This window comes from Anser brachyrhynchus (assembly GCF_964034855.1).
Source record: "Anser brachyrhynchus genome assembly, chromosome: 4".
Lineage (NCBI taxonomy): Eukaryota > Metazoa > Chordata > Aves > Anseriformes > Anatidae > Anser > Anser brachyrhynchus.
This window is the reverse complement of record NC_137698.1, coordinates 8,374,005-8,396,297: the sequence shown is the minus strand read 5'-3', so window position 1 is coordinate 8,396,297 and position 22,293 is coordinate 8,374,005. Positions and strand designations below refer to the sequence as shown.

General features: G+C 40.4%; 1 long non-coding RNA gene across 2 annotated transcripts in view; it reads left to right on the top strand.

The window, feature by feature from the left end:
* Positions 1-22,293, top strand: part of LOC308193891 — a 336,962-nt gene that overhangs the window by 168,180 nt on the left and 146,489 nt on the right. For both annotated transcript variants that reach the window (XR_013950034.1, XR_013950035.1), the window contains exon 3: positions 6,912-6,987. This is a non-coding gene — a long non-coding RNA (uncharacterized lncRNA). The remainder of the gene's footprint in view (positions 1-6,911; positions 6,988-22,293) is intronic.

Here is a 22,293-nt window from a genome sequence, read left to right as displayed (position 1 = left end):
CCCCCTGGTGAGGACTCCTCGAGCAGAGCACATAAGGGCACTAATACAGTTGTGGTGTCAAGCTGTGCTGTCCATGCAAATCAGGGATCTTGCATCGTTTGGGGCTCAATGCAAGGGAAGAGTTCAGTGTAGTGGAGCTAGCCTAGCTCGTACTGGAGAGGGATAGTTTTCCCGTGATCTTCAGCACCACCTTCATGGTGTTTTCTTCCATCAACATGGTAAATAGGAACCTATGAGCCAATGGGTACAATTATGCTCCATGGTGGAAGCTAAGTCAGGTCTGAGGAGACCTTTTATACTGCTTAGAATAACGTAAAAATATTTTCTCTGTTATTAGTCTACACTTGCAAACATATTGCAATACTGCACACCTTTTGATGTCCCATAGTAACACTTATCAATAGGATTATTCAGCTATGTGCACTGTTCAGATTACAGGACTCTTGTTCAAATGGAAAATTTCATTTTGAGCGTGCAGACGTGTTTCTTTCTTTCTTTTACTTCCACATCAGAAAATAATTCTGAAGGCCACCAGCATGAGGTTAACAAAACCAGTTGTCAGCTGAAACACTCTTCCACGGAAATGAAATACTTTTAAACAATAAGTGAACATCCTCAATGAGAGGTGGCCTTCATGGATGGTTGCCTAGTGATGAGCTCATACAATGCAAGGCTGACTGACCGGCAGCTCACATCTGGAAGGCTGTAAAAAGTCAAGGTTTTTTACAGTTTGGGACAGGGAGCCTCACAGGGAATGCTTTCATTAGCTCAAAGTGAAAGAAAAATGTTTTGGGGTATGTAAGCCCCTCTCTTCTAAATGAAGAAAACCCTGCAAGGACCCCCCAAAGCTGGCTAAAGGTGATGGTGTGGGGGGGGCTTTATGCCTAGAACACCTTTTTCTTCGTTTTTTTTTTTTTTTTTTTTTATCTTTTCATTTACATAAATTTAGGGATTCACTGCAAGTTTTGTTTCAGGCTGTAGTTAAACCCATGCTGTAACTTTGTAGAAAATTGTGCAGCTGTTTAAACATACTGTTTGTGCTTGTCTCTCCCAACACAAGCGCATGCACATTAGAAAGACAGGGATATTGTGTAGAAAGGAGAGGTCTGAAGTGATTTTAACTGGGTGGGAAAGGGCAGGGCTTGAGGCTGGACGGATTATGGCGGACTAAAGGGACTGCACAGCTAAAGTCTCATTGAGTTAGCACATATATTGTGACCCCAAAAAGGTGAACTGTAAATCCACAAATACCCAGGTGACTTGTGTTCAGAGAAACTCATGTGTTTTGCAGAGGATGGGAATTTGATTATGGTCCCAGTTCATAAAATAATCTGAAAGGTCTTCTGCACCAAGAGTGACCCTGGAATTTGCCACTCAGGGCCATGGACTGAGCTCTGTTTAACTCCTGAGAGTTAAAATGCTTTCATTTTCATTTAAAGGAGTTTAGAGTCAAAGACAAAGACGTTAAGTGACCTGGAAATTATTGCACAATGTTTTATTTTGTGTTGAACTGTTTTAGATTGACCACAGGTTAACCTTTTTTTTCTTTTCTTTTCTGAAAAATAGTTTTACACCAATATCTTATAATACTTTTCAAAATAGAGCCTACAACTATAGTTTGATTATCTGGAATTACATTTACTATGGTATTTGGTGAAACAGTATAAGAACAAAGGCATATCAACCTTGATTTACAATTGTATGTCTGCAGAAACTGGCAGTGACTTTGTATTCCAGTTGGATCAATGCAGACAGAAGTTTCATTTGTGTTTTGTTACCTCACCGATATTTCCTTTTTCTTCTTCTTCTTCTTCTTTTTTTTTTTTTTAAATTCATTGATATTCTATCACTTTAAGATGAGAAAAATTCTTATTCAGACCACATTGAAAAAAATCTTTGCAGAAAAGAATCACACTGTTGGGCAAAAATGACTTCTGTACAATGTAAAACAAATTGTTTTGGTTGTACAACAACTCTATATGTTGTATGGCAGAAAAAAAAAAGTGACAGAGAGGAAATGTGCCTCAATTTGCCTAATTGAGCTTTAGAAATCTGATGCCTTCTCATTTGAGATCTGGCTTCCTTTGCCCACATGAAAGCTAGTAGAGTTGCCAAATATGAAAATCCAATCAAATTTCCACTTGGTGCCAAACAGTGGTACTACACTGGTTAACTTCTTTTCATCTTGCAGTGAATATACTTGTTCACTTTTCTGTCCAAATTCAGTCTTCAGATATCTCTTGTTGCCCTCTCATCATGACAGTCTAACTCCTGCATCTTTTCTCTCGTTTTTGATTCCCACTGCTGATTTCTTTAGGGTTTCTTGATCACTTCAAGACCTGATTTGGCTTGTCTGCAGATACATAGCGATGTCATTAAGTGGAATGCCTGACCCATGTGGGTGGCAATAACATGTATTTCTTTGAAATAGCAACAGCTATTTCACCAGCATCTTTCAGGGCTGGCAGAAGGTTCCTGGGGAGCAGGCACATCGTGCCATCTCACCACCCCAGGTAGCGAGGCACTCAGCAGCATGCCATATGTGCCAAGCATGACCAGCTATCAGCTCTCAAAAGAGGGATGGATATCTACAGAGAAATGAACTGAGAGCATCCCATGACAAAGTATATCCTCAGTTACAAGGCTGTAGTCATTCTTGTTTATTTTCATTGTTGCATTTCAATTAGATCTAGAAAATAGTAATAATAATAATAGCAATAAAAAAAAAAAAAGCCTGGCTATCCTGAGCTAAAAACTATTATGACTTTGAGGGCTAGTATATTCTCATATTTTCAACTAGTTATATACAGAATAGAAGAGCAAGACCTTTCCGTAGTTTCAAATTTCCTCTGTAATTTTTTCTGACAGCGTAAGTAAGTCAGGTGATGAACAACAGTTTGCTAAGTTAGGCCTTTTGCCACGTACCGTCTGATATGGCCAAGTGACAGCAAGTGCCACGTGAGTCAGGAGATGGGCTTAGTGCAGCTCAGCAGTGGGAAGGGAAGGCTAAACCCCGTGGGGACTTCGTGGTGGTAGGAACTAAGAGTAATCTCTCAAAATACTCTACTTCCTGCCACTTCTCCTCAGGCCATTGCAGAGTGATGTCAGGCATCAGAAACCGGCCAGAAGGAGGGCGGGGAGAGAGAGCGGCTGCAAGAAGAGCGCTGCATCGGTGGGGAAGTTGTTGGCTGTCAAACACGCTCTGGCTCTATGGATGACTGCTGTGTGCAACTCAGCCTGCTCGGCCGCACTCATCCACCTGCATCACGGGAACGAGGAAAATTCAGCTTAAAGGCAGCCTGGGCTGACAGTGACTAAATGCACAAGCAGCTGAGAGCAGCTCAGCAGCCTATGCAGAAGATCGGTGCCTCATGTTGGGTGTGCGGTGGATAGGTATCAGAAGCGTCATTGCCGCAATTAGAACTAATTGGGACAGTTTTTGTGGGCAAACTCGGTGTGGGATGGAGAGCCACAGGAGGTCTCACGCCTGAGTTACCTGTGTAACCCTCAGGGCAGTGTTCCCGTGTTGTAACGGCTCTGTGAGGAGAATTGAAGAAGGGGCTCAGTTCCTTGTTCTGTCATCGTAATGTGTAAGCAGTCAGTTATCTGACAAACTAGAGAAATGAATACCCTTCATCCCAGAAAACTTGAAAAAGTATAATATCATATATTGTTCCAAAAGAGTCATGCTTTTTCTACTACATATTCAAGAGCAATCCTTTTATTTGTGTGTATTAATTTTTGGGTAGGAGCCCCGATCATTTACTTAAAATAATTTTGCTTTTTATTTGCATTTTTGGATAATTTATTGCTTATCAAACTAGTTTCTCATTCAGCTAAAAACACTGGATAAAAATCTACACCTGAAATGAAGTAAGAAGTCATAGCTGGTGATTGTAATTGTATTTTCTGGTTTAAGCATTTATGAATCATACAAAATAATTTATCCAGGACATAATGAGTGCAGAGCAGATATCTGTCACAACCTTTCAGATTCTGTAATTTTTTTACAGCTGCTTTGCAGTTGTGGTCACACATTTCAGTGCTTTTCCTCTACCCCACATACCCTATCAAATGAGCACAAAGGCAAACAAATCGATATTAAGCCATTAAAATGCAGAAAGTGTTTTTAGTTGAAAATTGTTCATGAATTAAAACAAACAAACAAGGAAACCATCCCCACACCTGTTCAAGTTCCTCACATGGTAGGGACTTTGTACAACCTAAAGCAGCAATCAGTTTTTCTTGCTTGCTTTCTGCTGCTGCACAACTCCAGTTCCCATCCGCTGACAGTTTAAAGCTGCCCACAAAGACCGTGTCCAGCGATGCATGAGATGTAGGGCACGGCCAGCAAGTGGTTTTGAGCATTTTGCTACTCATCCTGTGAATGGTTCCACTGGAAGGATTTTGTCAGCACTCAGCGCAGGGTAGAGCAGGCTTGCTCCAAGGGAGTGCTCCTGTGCACCCAGGGAAGAAGGCAACAAGGGAAAGGAAAGGGCACTGAGACACAGAGGAGCATCTGAATGGATCTGAGCGTCGTTCTCTGAACTGTCTGAACCTTAGCTTGAATTTGGAGCATCGCTATTAAGAGCTGTATCATGCTAAATGCTGTGTGAACACAAAACAAGTGTTGTACATTCGAAACGGTTATAGTTTTTATAGTGATATTAATTCCCTGAGTCATATAACTGGATGTACTTCAGAGGCAGCAAAGACAGTTCAGAAGGAAATCTTTGGTTCACATGCTGCTTTTTGCTCTGTCCTGTTGTTGTGGATGCTATATTTTTTCCCCTCTTTTAAATATATTTTAGCAGGAATAATTCCAGCCTGGCAGCAGGTCTGCAAGAGCAAAGGAAGTAGCAGGAACTGTAGCTTTTTTGACTGTATTTTTGTAAGTTTAACTAATTCATTAGTAGCATACTGTACATATTATAAGCAGGGATTTCATAGATGATTACAAGCTGCCAATTCAACCTGTCACGTAATTCGCAACTTTTTTTTTATCAATTATGTTCCATGTCAGCACACTGCTGCATATTACTAATCTACTAATGAAGCAGTAGCTATATGCTGTATCTTTCTGATTCCAGCAAACACAGAATAAGTGCAAGTCAAACATTCCCTTGACAAATTGTATGAGCCAGGCTCTCATTTCTATCCAGAAAATAATCAGTTCAGCTAAGATGGGGGACATCTAGGTTACTATACATCTCAGCTCTGAGACTCTGTTGGTCCTGGTTGGTTTGCTGGTGGAATTATTCCAAATGCAGAAGAAGGAATCGAGGAAAAATTCTGGCATGTGGGACCCTCTGGGGCCCAAGAGGGACCAGGAGGTGTAGGGATGGTGCCTGTCTGGATAGCTTGCCCCAGGCCCTGTGGAGCAGCTGGAGAGCAGCTGGAGAGCAGCTGGAGAGCAGCTTCCCGCAGGTAGCATAGCCCATGTCTGTGCTCCTGCTTCCAGGGCAGAAGGAAGGCGAGGAGATCTGTGACCTGCTGGTAGCAACACGCTGGCATTGAACATTGACTGAGCTCAGGATTGTCTGGAAGAAAGATGCTAGCATTAGAACGAAAGTTTCCAATACAGTTTTTCCACGTGCTGTTCTCAGCTGCCAGCTCCTTATATAAGTCAGTACAGTTCTCCTTCATTTCAGCCCATTCCAACGGTGCTGAATGCTGATGAGCTAATACTTGGCTCAACACCAGCAAGTAATTTCCTAGTAATTAATTTGTTTTCTCTACACCTGACCTGAATTTTTTTTCAGGTAATTTGCAGGTTGGGTAACCCATCAGAATCAAATAATTTTAGGGGGTACCCAGGAGTACAATGAGTAATGGTTATTTTGACTCTGGCTTCCCTCAGTCTCTTTCTCCCTCTCTCTCTTGGCATTCAGGTTTCATCGCTATTATAGCACTTTGCATATAATTACCAACAGCTTTAGGTTATAATTATATTGTCATTTAGTACATTTGCAATGGGGAAAGAATGAACAAAGCAGTGAATTAAATATGTGAAGACTGTTGGTGTGTGCCTTTAGCTTTCTTAGCACCTTTATTAATATTTTGCAATGTTTATGAGGAGCTACCTAGGAAAACAGCCATTGCATGCATGTAAACATGTCACAACTCTAGGAGCTAGAAGGAAGAAATAAACAGGATGAGCAGATACCCTTCAGGATTTAGGAGTTTTTAATATGGACTTTAAAAAGTACTGCAATAATTTGAATGTTTATTTCACACAACATTTTCAAAAGACAGCAGCAACGAGCTAATGCTGCAATAAGTGGTAGAACTCCTCTTGACCTCAGTGAGAGAAGTAACAGTCACTCAAGAAAATACCACAGGATGCTTGCTATTTGCACAACAGTGTGAAAGTTAAATCACTGGGAGTCTGTCTTTTGTCCTTGAGATAACAGCCAAACTCCTTTGCTGTTTGGTGTTTCCACTGCTGGTAACCAATGTAAAATACAGTTGAACAACTAAGTTTTGCCACCATATATCGGGAATAAATATGTTGTTTATCTCTGGGAAATCCATAATGGCTCCAGTTTACAAATAATCAAATCACCACATTTGTGAGTGCTGTGTAATTGGTATGTATGTGTATACATATACAAGCATACTCAGTTGCACATGTGTATATGTAGTTACAGAATGAAGAGATTGAATTGCATAGCACAGTCAGGCAAAGAAAGCCGTGTGTTTCAGCTGCCTGACTCAGCAGGTGACCACAAGCTTCAGGGTGTCACATTATTTTCCTTCCTCTGATGGACCATGTTATGTCTGCCACTGACACTGGTTGCAGCACAGATCACAGTGATGGGTTACCATAATCACCAGTTTAGCAGCAGGCTGACGTGGAGTTTATTATAGCGTTGGTGCCTGCATGTGTAACACTGATCCTTTATTTGCAGGTGAACCTGGGGCCCCTTCAGGGACTCATGACTGCGAGTTTCATACAGTTCAAAGGCCAGATTTAGTTTGATGTGGGTGAGTACTTCAGAGCTTAAGACACAACAGCTAGTTTTCAAACTTCATGACATTTTTCTTATATCAGATGAATATGTCAACAGCATCTTTGCATGGCACCAAATCATTGCTAAAAACGTTGGTCAGTTTTTACATTCCTATGAACTCTATAAGGGAGTATACATGAAAAACAATGACTTGGAATATCTAAACAATTTCATGTTACTCTATGGTCAAAGAGAGCTATCCAACTTAAATCCTTGAGATGTACGGGTCATTCCACAAGTTTAAAATATAAAGACTAGCAGTAAGATATTACTGAATATATGAGAGAGATAGCATGGTAAAACATAAAATGTATCAGAAACTACAAACTTTCAGTGCCATATCAGTCTATGTAAAATACACTTTTACTGAATATATTAATTGTGTAGTTATCGACAAAGATGATAAGTATTTAGTAAAATAATTGTGCTTGTAACATATTTCAAGTTAGTATGAGAAGTTAGAATTTGACAGCATGGATGGAGATATTTCTAAAGATTGAATCATAGATTCATAGAACCATAGAATCATAGAATGGCTTCTGTTGGAAGGGACTTTAAAGATCATCTAGTTCCAACCCCCCTGCCATAGGCAGGGATGCTACCCACTAGAACAGGTTGGCCAAGGCCCCATCCAGCCTGGTCTTGAATACCTTCAGGGATGGGGCATCCACAGCTTCTCTGGGTAACCTGCTCCAATGCCTCACTACACTTACATTGAAGAATTTCTTCCTAATGTCTAATCTAAATCTATCCTCTTTTAGTTTAAGACCATTCCCCCTTGTCCTGTCTTTATCTACCCAAGTAAAGAGTCCCTCTCCATCCTTTTTAGAAGACCCATTTAAGTATTGAAAGGCTTCAATGAGGTCTCCATGGAGCCTTCTTTTCTCCAGGCTGAACATTGCCATTTCTCTCAGCTTTTCTTCATAAGAGAGGTGCTCTGGCCTTCTGATCATCTTTGTGGCCCTTGTCTGGACCCGTTCTAACAGCCCCACATCCTTCTTGTGCTGGGGGCCCCAGACCTAGATGGAGAACTCCAAGTGTGCCCTCACAAGGGCAGAGCAGAGGGGGACAATCCCCTCCCTCCACCTGCTGCCCGCCCCTCTGTTGGTGCAGCCCAGGAAGCATTTGGCCGCCTGGGCTGCAAGCGCACACTGCTGGCTCATGTCAAGCTTTTCATATACCAGAACCCCCAAGTCCTTCTCTGCAGGGCTGCTCTCAATGAGTTCCTCTCCCAGTCTGTACTCATCTCTGGGATTGCCCCAACCCAGGTGCAGCACCTTGCACTTAGACTATTTGAACCTCCTTAGGTTCACATGGACCCATTTTTCTAACGTGTCCAGGTTCCTTTGAATGGCATCCCTTCCTTCTGTTGTATTGACTGCACCACTCAGGTTGGTGTCATCTTCAAATTTGCTGAGGGTGCACTCACTCTGTGTCATTGATGAAGATATTTAAAAGCACGGGTCCCAAGACAGACCCTGAGGGACACCACTTGTCACCAGCCTCCATCTGGACATAGAACCATTGACCACCACTCTCTGGGTGCAGCCTTCAAGCCAATTCCTTATCCACTGAATTGTCCAGCCTTCAAATCCATCTCTTTACTATTCTGGAGCTCAGGATGTCATGAGGGACTGTGTCAAAGGCCTTGCAGAAGACCAGGTAGATGACATTTATCAGTTTTCCCTTGTCAAGTGATGCAGTCACTCCATCACAGAAGCCCAGGCACAATTTGCCCTTGGTGAAGCCATGCTGGCTGTCTCGAATCACCTCGTCTTTTGTGTGCCTTAACATTGTCTCCAGGAGGATCCATTCTGTGATCTTGCCAGGCACAGAAGTGAGGCTCAATGGTCTTTAGTTCCCTGGGTCTGCCTTTCTACTCTTTTTTAAAATGGGAATAAAGTTTCCCTTTTGCCAGTCACCATGGGCTTCACCCGACTGCCATGATTTTTCAAATATGATGGATATATTGCTCTTTCTAGTGCAAATATTGCTTTTCCTAGCGATTTTATCTGTTGACTGGATAGGCACCTCTATATAGTGCAAGCAGTGGTTTTACAAGTGAAATCTGAGTGTTGATTTTTAAATAAAAGGCAACTTGCATAAGTCAATTTGGTTTAGAAACAATTTTCAATATAAGTGATTCAGCTAAAAATAATTAACAATAGAGAGTGTAAGCAATGTATAACTTCTTCATATTCAAATATTTAGTATTAAATGCTTTACAGTGTAACCCTTCAGTCCAACATATCTTCGTGTAGTGCAGAATAAAGTGTGAAGGTAATGACAATCAAATACGAGTGGAAACACTAGCTGACATTTCTCAAATGACAAATTTTAGTGAGATTCCTCTCAAGTTTTTTTTTTTACACGGAAAAGAGTATTAAAAGAAAAATACATCACATCTCCTGTCATTTCCTGGCCAGGTAGGAGGAGTAGGACTCAGATCATTATGGCTATGTAAACATCATCATTCTTTGTACTATGTAGAAGCCATAATATTCTTTTGGCAAAAAGTTACACACAAAAAGAGAGAATAAAAGACTCTTGAAATTGCAAAGGCAAGACGTCCACAATTAGGCAATGCCACAACCAAGCTTTAAAGCCATTTCACCAAATTGTTTCCTTGCTAGGATTCCTCAGTGCAAGAAGGCAATAAGGACTTTTTAAATCATGGACAAAATACTTGTCCTCATTGCTGGGAGCTGCTGATATAATAAAAGCTCAGAAAGCATCCTGCAGTGGACAGATAATATAGGTGATTTCAGGCCAGTGTGTTGAAATTTGACAAAATTCTAAGTGCAAATAAAGTTCTGTAATGGGAGAACCTCACTGATTTTGTTGTGCTTAGCTGTGTTGGATGTGGTGTAGGGACTCCAGCCTAGATGCCAACTTATATTTCTAAAATCATAAGATTACAGTGTTACTTGTCCCCAGGGTAGCAAAACGCCAAATTGCTAAGTGCTGGGCCTGATGCCTTAGCCCTAGCAGGATTCTCAAAGCTGAGACTGTTTATTGAATCTCTTCTGTGAAATCTGATCAGGAATAGTTTTCTGAGTGAACGATACCCCTGAGAAGATGATGACTATGAGCCCCCGAGTAATATATTGCTTAGAAGACTAACAGAGAAGGTGATGGTCCCCAATTCAAAACATTTTATCTCTACCCGAATTTGAAAGCTGGCTCTAAGTATGTATCTGAAGATGAAATAAGCACCTTGACCAAGGCTGGAAAATGGAATCATCAGTTGTTTTTCCTGACAGCCAAATTACAAAACTGTTCTCACTCTTTCTCTCTGGATCTATGAATAATTAGTATTTTATCATGGTCAAAGCTATTTTGAGTTTCAAGATCCCTGTAATTAATTAGCTAATTAAAGCATTTTTGGACCATTCAATGACTTTCTCTTATGGAGAACTAAGCACATATCTTAACCAGGCAATGTGTTCTGGTTAGAAAAATTTCCCACCAAATCATATTCAGTCACGTATAAATTGGTGCAAAAGACATATACACCATGAATTCTGTGCAAGTCTTTGTTTATTCCTACATCAAGTAAACTACTTTTACAATTATTTATTTTTAATAGAAGGAAAACAAACTCTGAATTTTTAAACTATGTTAATTTCATGAAAAGAGATGAGCAAAGTAATTCATTTATGACCATTGAATGCTAAGAGGCAAATTATATGAGTTTTCATTTTTCAAATTTTATGCACAAAGCATAAAATTCATTGATAGCAGCAATACCCTTCCAGCATGGTCTCTTAATAAACAATCTTTCAGAAAAACTATGATAAATAAAATATCTTTGATAGGTAAATGAATGCCATGAAAGGTAATGCTCTGCTTAATGGATGTACAACTTTACCATCATCCATTAATTTGTATAAGAATGAACTGTAAGTATAGGTGGTCTTCAAGTCAATTATACTTCAGCTAAGCATGACATGAAGAGCATACAACAAAACAGCTTCCTTGAAGCTGCAGTAATGGTGAACAACAGGACAGATAATCATGAAGGATTATTTTACTGGATCATAAATCCAGATCAATGCTGACAGGACTGAGCTCTGGGGATGACAAATCTCCTCTTTCTCTTGTGATGTTGTCTCAAAGATGCCAGGCTAATGATCTTAGTACATTAAGCTTTTTCCAGTACCATCATTTGATGGTGTCTTGTTTGAGTATTTGTATTCATCGTAAGTTACCAGATGAATTTTCAGGCCTTCATACATCTGATAAAAGTCATTCTGCAAGCTCTCTTTCCACAGAGAAATTTGAATCCAAACATTTGCTGTTGTTGCTACCAGATTGTATGAGTCAATACATAGCCATTCCACTCCATGCTGCAGAAACAGTTGTGTATTTAAATAGGACTAATTAAAATGCAATATGAAATCAAAATGAAACCCCCAAAAGTGTTATTGATGTTTCAGAAATATCCTTAATACTTTTGTTAATTCTTCTAACTATTCAACTTTTTTTATTAGGAGGGATTCAAAATGAAGTGGCTGAGAGACATTTTTGATGTGTTTTCTTCTTGCTATATTATCAACAGAACTTTGTTTTAATGATCATTTCATTATTAAATGGTTCAGAAGGTATTGTCAGTCTTTCTGTGTATAATACCCCTATCTCTGATGATTCAGTATCCTTGACTCAGTCATGCACATTACATCTTTTTAAAGAGAGGATGTTACTGAACATGGTATTCAAGGTTTGGGAACACAACCTTGTCTATTGTTATTAATATACTTACATTCATATCATATTAATGTCATTGGATTGACCGCATTTTCTCATGTATTATCTGTGACTTCACTTTCTCAGCAGCGAATTTCATTTGCCCATGTGCTGCCCAGCTCCCTACTTTTGATAGATCTTCCAGGGGTACCTTCCTGAAATCTTTGTTCTGCCTAGTCAAAACAATTTTGTAATATCTGCAAAAGTTACCACTTCATTTTTCACCCCTTTCTGCTTCTGCAGAAAATCTATTTGTAAATATATATATATATTTGTATATTTATATGTATATTTATATTTATATATATATTTGTAAATATATACCTAGCAAATAATACATAAGTACATTTCAAAAACTGCTACTTTTCTTTGGATTATCTGGCCATATTATTGCAGATTTCTTTCCATGCTGAACTTCTGATGTACACTGTTACTTTTTTTTTTTGTCTTTTTACCAGTACCAAAGTTTTCCTAACTCTAACTCTTTTGATATTTCAGTCGAATTTCCAGATAAATGTATTTAGATCAATATTTAGATCAAAATTGTATACTATTATAAAATGTATGTTATTAATTGAAACAACAGATTAGTTAAAAGAAAAAGTAATTCTGTTTTAGAGAAGTGATTATTTTCCTTTCATTTCACTGGTGAAGTGGCTGTTGTTCATAAAATCTTAGAATCATAGAATAGCTTGGGTTGGAGGGGACCTTAAAGATCATCTAGTTCCCATCATGGTCTTGAACACGTCCAGGGATGGGGCATCCACAGCTTCTCTGAGCAACTTGCCTCACCACACAGTGACAATTTCACCATGTGTGAAAAATTCCCATTTAACATCTAATTTAAATCTACCCTCTTTTAGTTTAGAAACATTCACCCTTGTCCTGTCATTATCTGCCAGAGTAAAAAGTTGCTCTCCATCTTTTTAATAAGCCCTCTTTTAGTACTGAAAGGCTGCAATGAGGTCTCCCCAGGGCCTTCACTTCAGGCTCAGAACTCTCAACCTTTCTTCACAGGAGAGGTGCTCCAGCCCTCTGATTATCTTTGTGGCCCTCCTCCAGACCTGCTCTAACAGGCCCACATCTTTCATGTGCTGGGGGCCCCAGACCTGGATGGATCACAGAATCAGAGTATTAGGGATTGGAAGGGACCTTGAAAGATCATCTAGTCCAATCCTCCTGCCGGAGCAGGAACGCCTAAATCACATCACACAGGAATGCATCCAGGTGGGTTTTGAATGTCTCCAGAGAAGGAGACTCCACAACCCCTACAAGTGGCAGGCTTAGGCGCTCCCTGCAGCCAGAGGCTGAACAGCCACGTCTCTGGGCAGGCCCTCCGCCTGGGTCACCACAGCGTTTTTGGGGTGAGCTCTCTGCCTAGCGGATACCACGGTAGGAATGCAATCTCGCAGACTGCAAAGAGTTGGTGCAGAGCTCCAAGCCCTGCCAAGCTGCCTGCACACCGCTGTGCGTGCCCTGCTGGCCCCTTCCTGCTCCAGGAGGCTTTTTCTAGGCCGAGGGACTGGGCGCAGTTGCTGTGGCCCTGGCAACACTCGCTCCTTGTCAGCCTCTCTCACAGGAGCTGGCAGGTGCGGCCTGGTCACACCGCTGTCCTGGGCCACCCCTGGTGAAGCAAGGGCCCGAGATCCCCCTGTAACTCCTGGTCAGGTGCTGCGGCTGCGGTTGCACCAGCTTTGAGGCAGCCGACCCCAACTACTGGATGGATGCAGCACTTCAAGTGGAACCTCACAAGGGCAGAACAGAGGGGGCCCCTCCACCTGCTGGCCACCCCTCTGTTCATTCAGCCCAGGACACAGCTGGCCTTCTGGGCTGCAGGCACCCACTGCTGGCTCGTGTCAAGCGTTTTGTCCACCAGAACCCCCAGGTCCTTCTCTGCAGGGCTGCTCTCAGTGAATTCTCCCAGTCTGTGCTCCTGTCTGGAGCTGTCCTGACCCCTGTGCAGCACCTCGCACTTGGACTTGTTGAACCACATTAGATTCACCTGGGCCCACTTATCTAGCTTGTTCAGATCCCTTCGGATAGCATCCCTTCCTTCTATTCTCTTTAGTGTGTCTCTTGCATTTGTGAACATCATGTTTGGACCTATATCACGACTGATCAACATAGTACATATATAGTACATATACTAGCATATTCTAACCTATAATATATACAATCTGCTAATCAATATACTAATATAAGGCAGGTTTTCTATAGTCTCTTTTCTTCTAAACTATCTTGATTTTAGAGCTGTATACATAAACAAATAATGTCCATGACAGTTAATGTTGTTTAAAAGGCTAAGTGCATGGCATCATGTTGTGCTCACCTGTTTTCATGTCTGTTTGAACACCAACATTATGCAGTGACTGTATTACCTTTCACTTTAAGTCAGTGGATGTTTGTCACTGGTACAGTTGGTAAAAGCTTTGCTGATGTGAGTGAGTAGGTAACCTCCTGCTATCTAGGAACCAATCAATATGGCATTAGGGACTTATTTTTTCCCCACAGCTTTACCTGTCCTGATCTATTTAACTTGTCTGTCTCTGTTATCTCTGTGTTAATATGAGGTCTCAGCAGTGAAACAGTTATAAAAGAGTTCTAGTGTCCTAAGTTTACAAAATCATGTGAATCACAATAGGCACTTCTGCATATATTTCATCAAAAATTTAACCCTGAATGCTTTTATTGGCTTCTGTTTACCTTCCTTTTATTTTTCTATATACTTCTAGAAAGTAACACTAAAAATAACATATTCCCAGAAAAGGGACAATTTTCTATTGTCATTGTAAAACCTAACATGATGGGTCTTTTATTTCTTACTTTTTAAGTATTATTTGGATAAACATTGGTTTCTTCTTCAGTGTGGGATTTGGTTAAGTCTGGATGGTGAATTAGCAAAACAGGGAGGGTTGACTTTGTATTCTTACTGACACCAAGGCAATACAGGGTGAAGAAGCACATATGCATTGATATCAGTAGAACCTTTTCATTTTAAATAATTCAAAAATATGATCCTAATCACTTTCTTACTCATTTCACTAGTGTCAGTAGTTTAATTTTGCCTTTGCATCTACTTCAAGTTTCTTAAAAGAGGAGAAGCCTATAGATGGCCAAGAAGGGGAGACTATTTGTGAAAAGTCTTATATAAGTCTGGCCTGAAAACTTGCAGTGAGACTAGCATGGGATGTTATCACATTCTGAGATGTTGACAAATTGACGGTTAAAAGGGGGTGCTTTACTCATCCTTCCCATTCATTACTCTGTTTTGCCTACAGAAAGTTGAAATGAGGTAAGGAAGACTCTAGAAAGGTGAAAGCTTGGTGTTATAGCACAACCCTTTTTATTCTACATTTGCATGCAAATTGATCTGGAAATCCATCAGCTGACTCTGTTAATGAGGTCAAGAAAAACATGCAGAGTTAATCAAACCCAGCTATAGCTTTTATTGGTTAACTGTCTCCAGGGATGGAAACTCGGGAACACAATCTTTCTTCTGTGCTTGCAGAAACACCTTGCCAAAACAGTGGTATCAGAATTTAATTTCATTTAAGAGCTGCCTCTCTTTTCCCTTTTGCACAAAAGTTACCCATCCATGTCATTCTTGTCATTTTAATTGAACTTATAGACATGACTGGCATGTGGTGGAATTTACTCTGTCGGTATAACAATAATAAATTATTGCAGAAGGTTTGATAAAGAAACCTGGGACTTTGCAGAGAAGAATAGTAAGGAATTGGGGGCAGGGAGGAAGTAGTTTCATGAAATATAGCATTGCCTGCCAGTCAACCTCTCTGTTTTATCCATTTATTCTTGTCATTTTGCTGCCTGTTGTTGCTTAATTATTCCAGACACTATGCCCATCATATTCTGAGTTATAGCTATTAATCAAATGGTTCAATCTTTTCCAGTATGCCTTTCAGACAGGATAATGTTCCTAGTTACCTTTACAGCTCCTCTGCTTTTTCCACCATTTTGCTTGCACTTTGAAATGCATTGTAGAAATAAGATTTATCTACTTGAATCCATGAAGGATATTAGGGAGGAAATTAATTTTAACTTTGAATCTGATTATCCCTAAAAGATTAATTGACATTGCCATTTGTGACCATGTGGCCTGAATAAAAACCATCATGGGAAATGCCTGGATTCATAAGTATTCTAAATAAAGTCCTGCTGTAGTACATGTATTCATGAGAATTATATTCATGGTGGCCTCCCAAGTTTAAGATGCAACTAGGGAAAAACTGGGTGCTCATTTAAGCACGTATGTAACTGAAAAGGGTACCAAGAGTTTATGAGAGAGATGATGAAATTACGCAGTGAAAGGCTTTTCAAAAGAGAAGATAATGTCTGATGTGGTTGAGAATGAAGAATCAGTGTACATGCAAGCAGCAGGAATGAAACCGTTTCTCTTTAACAGCTGTAGGCCATCTTGCATAGTTTTTAGATGGTAAGAACTGAGGACCCTGTCTTGCCCCCCAGTTGTGAAAAGAGGCCATATTAGCTATTTCTTTAAAAAGTGTTTATACCTCTTTGGAAAATAAAATATCAAAAATATTGTAAAACTAGCTGAAGTGGAATTTAGATTTCTAAATCAAAAATAAAATGTATGTGGATGTCACTCTGCACTGTCAGAACCTTGAGAAGTTTCCATGATGGCTTCCCCACATATGTAGAAACATCTTGAGCAGTTAGATACCCCTTTGCTGTGTGCCAGATGTGAGGCGAAACAGTCCTCGAAACCAAAGGCTCTTGACAAGCCTGGCTCTATATGCTAAATGTGCTTAGGGCAGATCTACCCCACAGCAACAGTCCCTGAGCAAATCCCAGCATTTTCACCTATCGCACTTTTCAGTATGGCCGAAGGATGAAATGATGATAATGGATTCTGCTTCAACAGTTTATGTATTTTCCTTTAAACAAAAAAGAGGCATAAAATGTAATTAGTCTCATCAGAAACCAGACTAACTGATTGTCCCCTACCAAGGTGAATAACCTAACTGGTTGGATACCGAGTAATGCTTCTTCATTAATCATGAATGTTGTCAAATTTAAGGATATTATTTAGAGATTTTAGTGAGTAAATTACTTCAGAAAGGGGTTCTCAAATTGTAGAGGTACCACCAAGAATGGACAAGGATGCCACTGTGAATAAGTGGGCAATTGAGATTAGCCTGAGTTCATAGGTGTTAGAATCAGGGAAGGGAGATTAGTAGATTATAAAGAATGGGAGGCAGTAGGATGATCTAGGTTAAGGTAACACTCAAGATAGACATTGGTCAGGAAGGACTGCATTTTTCAAGCTGAAGAGAGAAACACTGAAGTAGGCAAGATGCAAAAAGTAAAGTTCCCAGGAAATAATTTTATCTGCATGAATGTATAAAGGAGACAAAATCTTAGCAATATTGTTCAGAAAGAATATGCAAACTTTGGATTTTCAGATTTAGGAAAACGTCCAAACCTAAAATGGCATCCAGATAAATGTGACAGTAACAGGCATCACACTTTTGTTCACTCTGATGGAGGGTGTAAAGGGAAATCTTGAGTCACAACAGTATTTCTGTTTTAGTTATACTAAGGCAAAATGAGCAGCTGCACCACCGCAAGAGATATCAAAGAGACAGACTATAATTTTAGTTTAGACCAAGAGAGAAGAGTTTGGGATAGAAAAACGCACCCATGCATTGTCAGAATACAGTAGGTGGTTAAATTGGGGTCGTTAAGATCTAGGGCAGTCACGTTCATTGAACAGAGTTTGGAAAGTTTGTATTTTAAAATTGAATTAAGTAAACAAATATTATTTAAGTTCACCATAGTGATTAGGAAGAAGAATATGAAAGTCTTTGTTTTCCCATCAAAGGGTTGTAAAGCAAAACATAGTTCTTCCTTCACCGATGGCGTTACCTTGATGTTATATTTTATAAGTAAAAGAACATTCAATCTCTCAGAATCCTTTTAACAGCTATGTATGTGGGTGATGCACATGCAAAGTTAATTTTTTTATTTCATATTTCATAATTAGAAACTAAAGCCTTTGATAATGTGATAAGTGGTCCAAAAGGAGGTTGCAAATCATCATGGCTAACTAATTATCTACTGTATAATCAAAAAAACACAAGAGGAACAGACACCTGCATAATGCAAGCCTTTGGAACAGATGTGCCCCTATTAATAGACATGAGTTGCCTATTAAAACTCTGTGGTGACACAGAATGTTTTCCACTTTATGAAGGATACCCTCCCTAACCTTCAGTTTCTGTGTAATAATAAGCAAGAAAAATGTAGAAGTGGCGTGACTTTCCTCTTTTCCTCATTATGGTACAACGTGTATCCTTAGCCCTCCAAGGTTTTAAAGGTGCCATGCTGCTTATCCAGTCTTTGGTTGATTTTATGGAATACATATTGTCTGAAAATGTGACAATAAGATATCATTCAATGGCAATGTTTGTCAGTAAAGAAATTCAGTACTCAAAGTCCATTACAAATATCAGACAGATGTGCTGCTAATTACATATGTAACAAGCAATGTAGTGTGGGAGAGTGTTCTTAAAGATACCAGAATAGCGGTCTCAGAAATGTATGACAATAAAAAAGAGAGCTACTAAAAATATGCTACAGGGAACAGAAAACTCATACATTTATTCATGAGAGTATTATTTTAGATATTAATAACTGTTTCCTGGCCCCAACATGTTGCAATGGACATGGGCTGTTTCATTTTGTGGAAATGTACATTATATATGTGGCTTGTCCTATAGATTTTAATGGTAGTATTTATATGCTTAAAACTAGGTTTATGCATATGTGTTTACAAAATGCAACTCATAAGTATTAGATATGTTGCCCATTCTTCCCTGATACATACAGCTAAAATTAACCAGGTCTAAAAAATAATTGAAGTATTTTCTGGAGAAATAAATAAATAAATAAATAAAAATTTCAGATTAAAACAATTTTGGAGAAAGTGAGCAAAGCAGAGGTAATTAAACACAGTAATCTGATACGAGTTGACTTTTTTTTTTATTATTTTTTCTTTTTGCTGTACATGAACAACACAACTGAAATGTTATGAAAAAAATAACAGAATATTTTTTCAGTCATTCAGCCTGGCAAACTCTGCATCCATAGTCTTTTTTTCCTTTTCATATTTTCTAGTAAAAAATTTCATTTTCATTTGAAATTTGAGGAAGAGAATACTTTCTATATCCTCCAAATTTTCTTAGTTGAGATAACCAAACACTAGTGTCAGAGAGGAGCTATCTCAAATGCAAGTCTTCCTTTTTCAATAACTTGCAGGTGAAATTCTTACAGGACATGTAGTATGGGGACATTGGTGTCCATGGTTTTTCTTTAGGATTAAGCTCTACTGAGTCGATGAACTGAATGAAGGTGAGGAATTTCAAACTTCCTTTATTAAAAAATCCATTTCCGATAGCTGATAGACTTCTGCAAACCTCACACAATATTCAGTTTCCCTGGACTGCAAAGGCAGGTGAAGATTTGGGGCACTTCCCAGCAGAGGACCTGGAACCGTTCTGCCTTCTAATTCCCGCTTCCCATAGTGTGATTAAAGCAGATGGACTGGAGGTCTGAGGAAGGGCCCTAACACCTATGGCCATGCAGTATTAGTTACCTTTTTCTGGAGTAAATATTTCATCTTGTGGTGGTTTTACCCTGAAGGGCAGCTGGACTCCACCACACTGCTTTCTCTCTCCCCCTCCTCAAAGAAAAAGGGGAAGAAAATACAATGGAAGTGGCTCAAGGGTTGAAATAAGGAGAGGGAGATCACAACAATTATCGTCATGGGCAAAACAGACTTAGAGTAGAGAGATTAATATAATTTATTGCCTATCACTAGCAGACTAGAGCAGTGAGAAGCTGAAAACAAACTAAAAACACCTTCCCCCTCACTCCATCCATCCTCTTCTACCTCCTCACCGTGAGCAGTGCAGAGGAACAGGGAACGGGGGCTGCGGTCAGTCCATGACGCTTCGTCTCCACCGCTCCCTCACGGTCCCTCTCTGCCCCTGCTCCCCGTGGGGTCCCTCCCACGGGATGCCGTCCTTCCCGAACTGAGCCTGCGGGGGCTGCCCACAGGCCGCAGCTCTCCAAGAACTGCTCCCACATGGCTCCGTACCACAGGGTCCATCCCCCAGGAGCAAACTGCTCCAGCACGGGTCCCCCACGGGCGGCAGCTCCCCCCAGCCCCCCTGCTCCTGCGTGGGCTCCTCTCCACGGGCTGCAGCTCCGGCCCGGGGCCTGCTCCTGCGGGGGCTCTCCATGGGCCGCAGCCTCCTCCAGGCCACATCCACCTGCTCCACCGGGGGCTCCTCCACGGGCTGCAGCGTGGAGATCTGCTCCGTGTGGGACCCGTGGGCTGCAGGGGGACAGCCTGCTCCACCGGGGGCCTCTCCACAGGCCGCAGGGGAACTGCTGCTGCGTGCCTGGAGCACCTCCTGCCCTCCTGCTGCACTCACCTTGGGGGCTGCAGGGATGTTTTGTCTCTACATTTTCTCACTCCTCTCTCACAGCTGCTCTTGTGGAGCAGTTTTTTCCCTTTCTTCAGTCTGCTCTCCCAAAGGTACAGGCAGCATTGCTCACTGGCTCAGCTCTGGACAGCAGCAGGTCCCTTTTGGAGCTGGCTGGAGCTGGTTCTGCTCTGGCATGGGGCAGCTACTACATTCTGCACACAGAGGCCATCCCTGCAGCCCCCCTGCTACAAAAACCTTGCCACATAAACCCAGTACACAGGTGGAAGAGAAATACTCTGAACTGTGGCTAGCACTGGGATAATGTGCCTGAGTTTGTAGAGAGATGGCAGCAGAATCTGTGATGAATATAAATTGTCCCATCTATCCTGAAACAGAGCTTAGGAGTAGGCAATGCCTACACATGCATTACCACTGTCCAAGTTTCTCTGTTACAGGACAGGAAGGTTGGCTGGTAGTGCACAAAAAGGAAATCCCAATTAGAGAAGCATGTAGAGCTTTATGCATGACAAAAGGTGACACATGAATTGAAAAGGGCTGTACTGGCCCAAGAATATGTGGTTAATGTGTCCTCCTCTTTCCCTGTTGTTAAAAACTGCATGAAGCTTCTAATTTTCAGAAACTCAATCCAGTTTCAAAAGTGTTCTTTTTACATACTATTTTACTTTTTTTCTTGCCAAAATTCAGGATAAGCTGAATACAGCTATAAGATTCAATGATCAGTTTAGAATACATAAATGGAAAATGTTGGCCACAGATGATTCCGTTCGGGGTAACAGGAGCCTTCCTTTTGGAACAATGTGTTATGCATTTCTAAAACATGTTTGACAGCATCAGGGCACTACAGTGAAGCTGAAAGACAGCTGAGGTTTAGATATTTTCCGTGTCTAAAATATCTTTATTGTGACAAGTAGCGATTAGCTTAAAAGGTCAAACTGAATGTTATATCATGTACTGTAGTAAATGTAGAGAGATGTTAAAATATATTCATAGAGAATGAGAGCATGTGTATATTCATTCAGTGAGAACAAATATATTCAAATATATACAGGAAATCTACTCCATCCATCTAAGTCTCTCAGACCCAAAGTACTCACCATTAAAACGTCAGCAATTGTTAATGTTTATCGCAGAGTAGGAATGAGATTACCTCAGCTTTTCCTTCCATTTAAGATGAAAGATATTCTATAATAACTGGTTTTTTATTTTATTTTATTTTTTAATAAAAGAAAAATGCATTTGTGGACTGAGGTGTGGTTTTCTTTGTTTTGTTTGTTTTGTTTTTTTTTTTTTTTTGGTGGTGGTGATTTTTTTATTTTATTTATTTGTTGTTTTTTATTATTATTTAAGGCAGTTCTCAAGTTACAGTAGCTATTTGCACTTTGGGATTTTAAAGAGTGGTAGTGCCAACTTCTGTGTCTGCATGGAGACAATGGGACCGTCATTGCTTCTCTGCCGGAAGGTCATGCTAAAGATGGTGTTACAGATCAGAGATCCATTCTTCTCTTTCTTCTTATTGTTCATTCTTGTTGTAGCTCTGTTGCTGACCTCCTAGAGTGCCAGATGTGACATTTTTAGGGCTCAATTCACTGCTCTATATAAGGCATCGAATGCTTTTTGAGATTCCACATCAAATGGAGCTAACAGATTAAGAAATAGGACCTACAAGAGACCTATGTCTTATGAAGCGGCAGCCAGCATCCAAGTGAAGTACCTTAGAGCACCTCAAGTGCCACTATGTCAAAATGGCATCCCAACACATACATGCGGGAACTTTAGTCACTTTTTTGTGTAGTGAGATGTAGCCAAGTCTCCATCTGCTTTCTTTCCTTCACTTCTCACCTGCCCATATAGTTAGAAATAGGCTGCTTATCCTCAGGTCAACATAACCCATAGCACAAGGGTAGCTGTAACTGGATATATTTATGCATGGCCTACTGGTGACAAAGTCTAACTTGGTGAATTTAGGAGTATACATTTATGTATTTTCTTTTCTGTGGCCTATTCACTCTCCTCATTGCTATTGCCCTCAGGGACACATT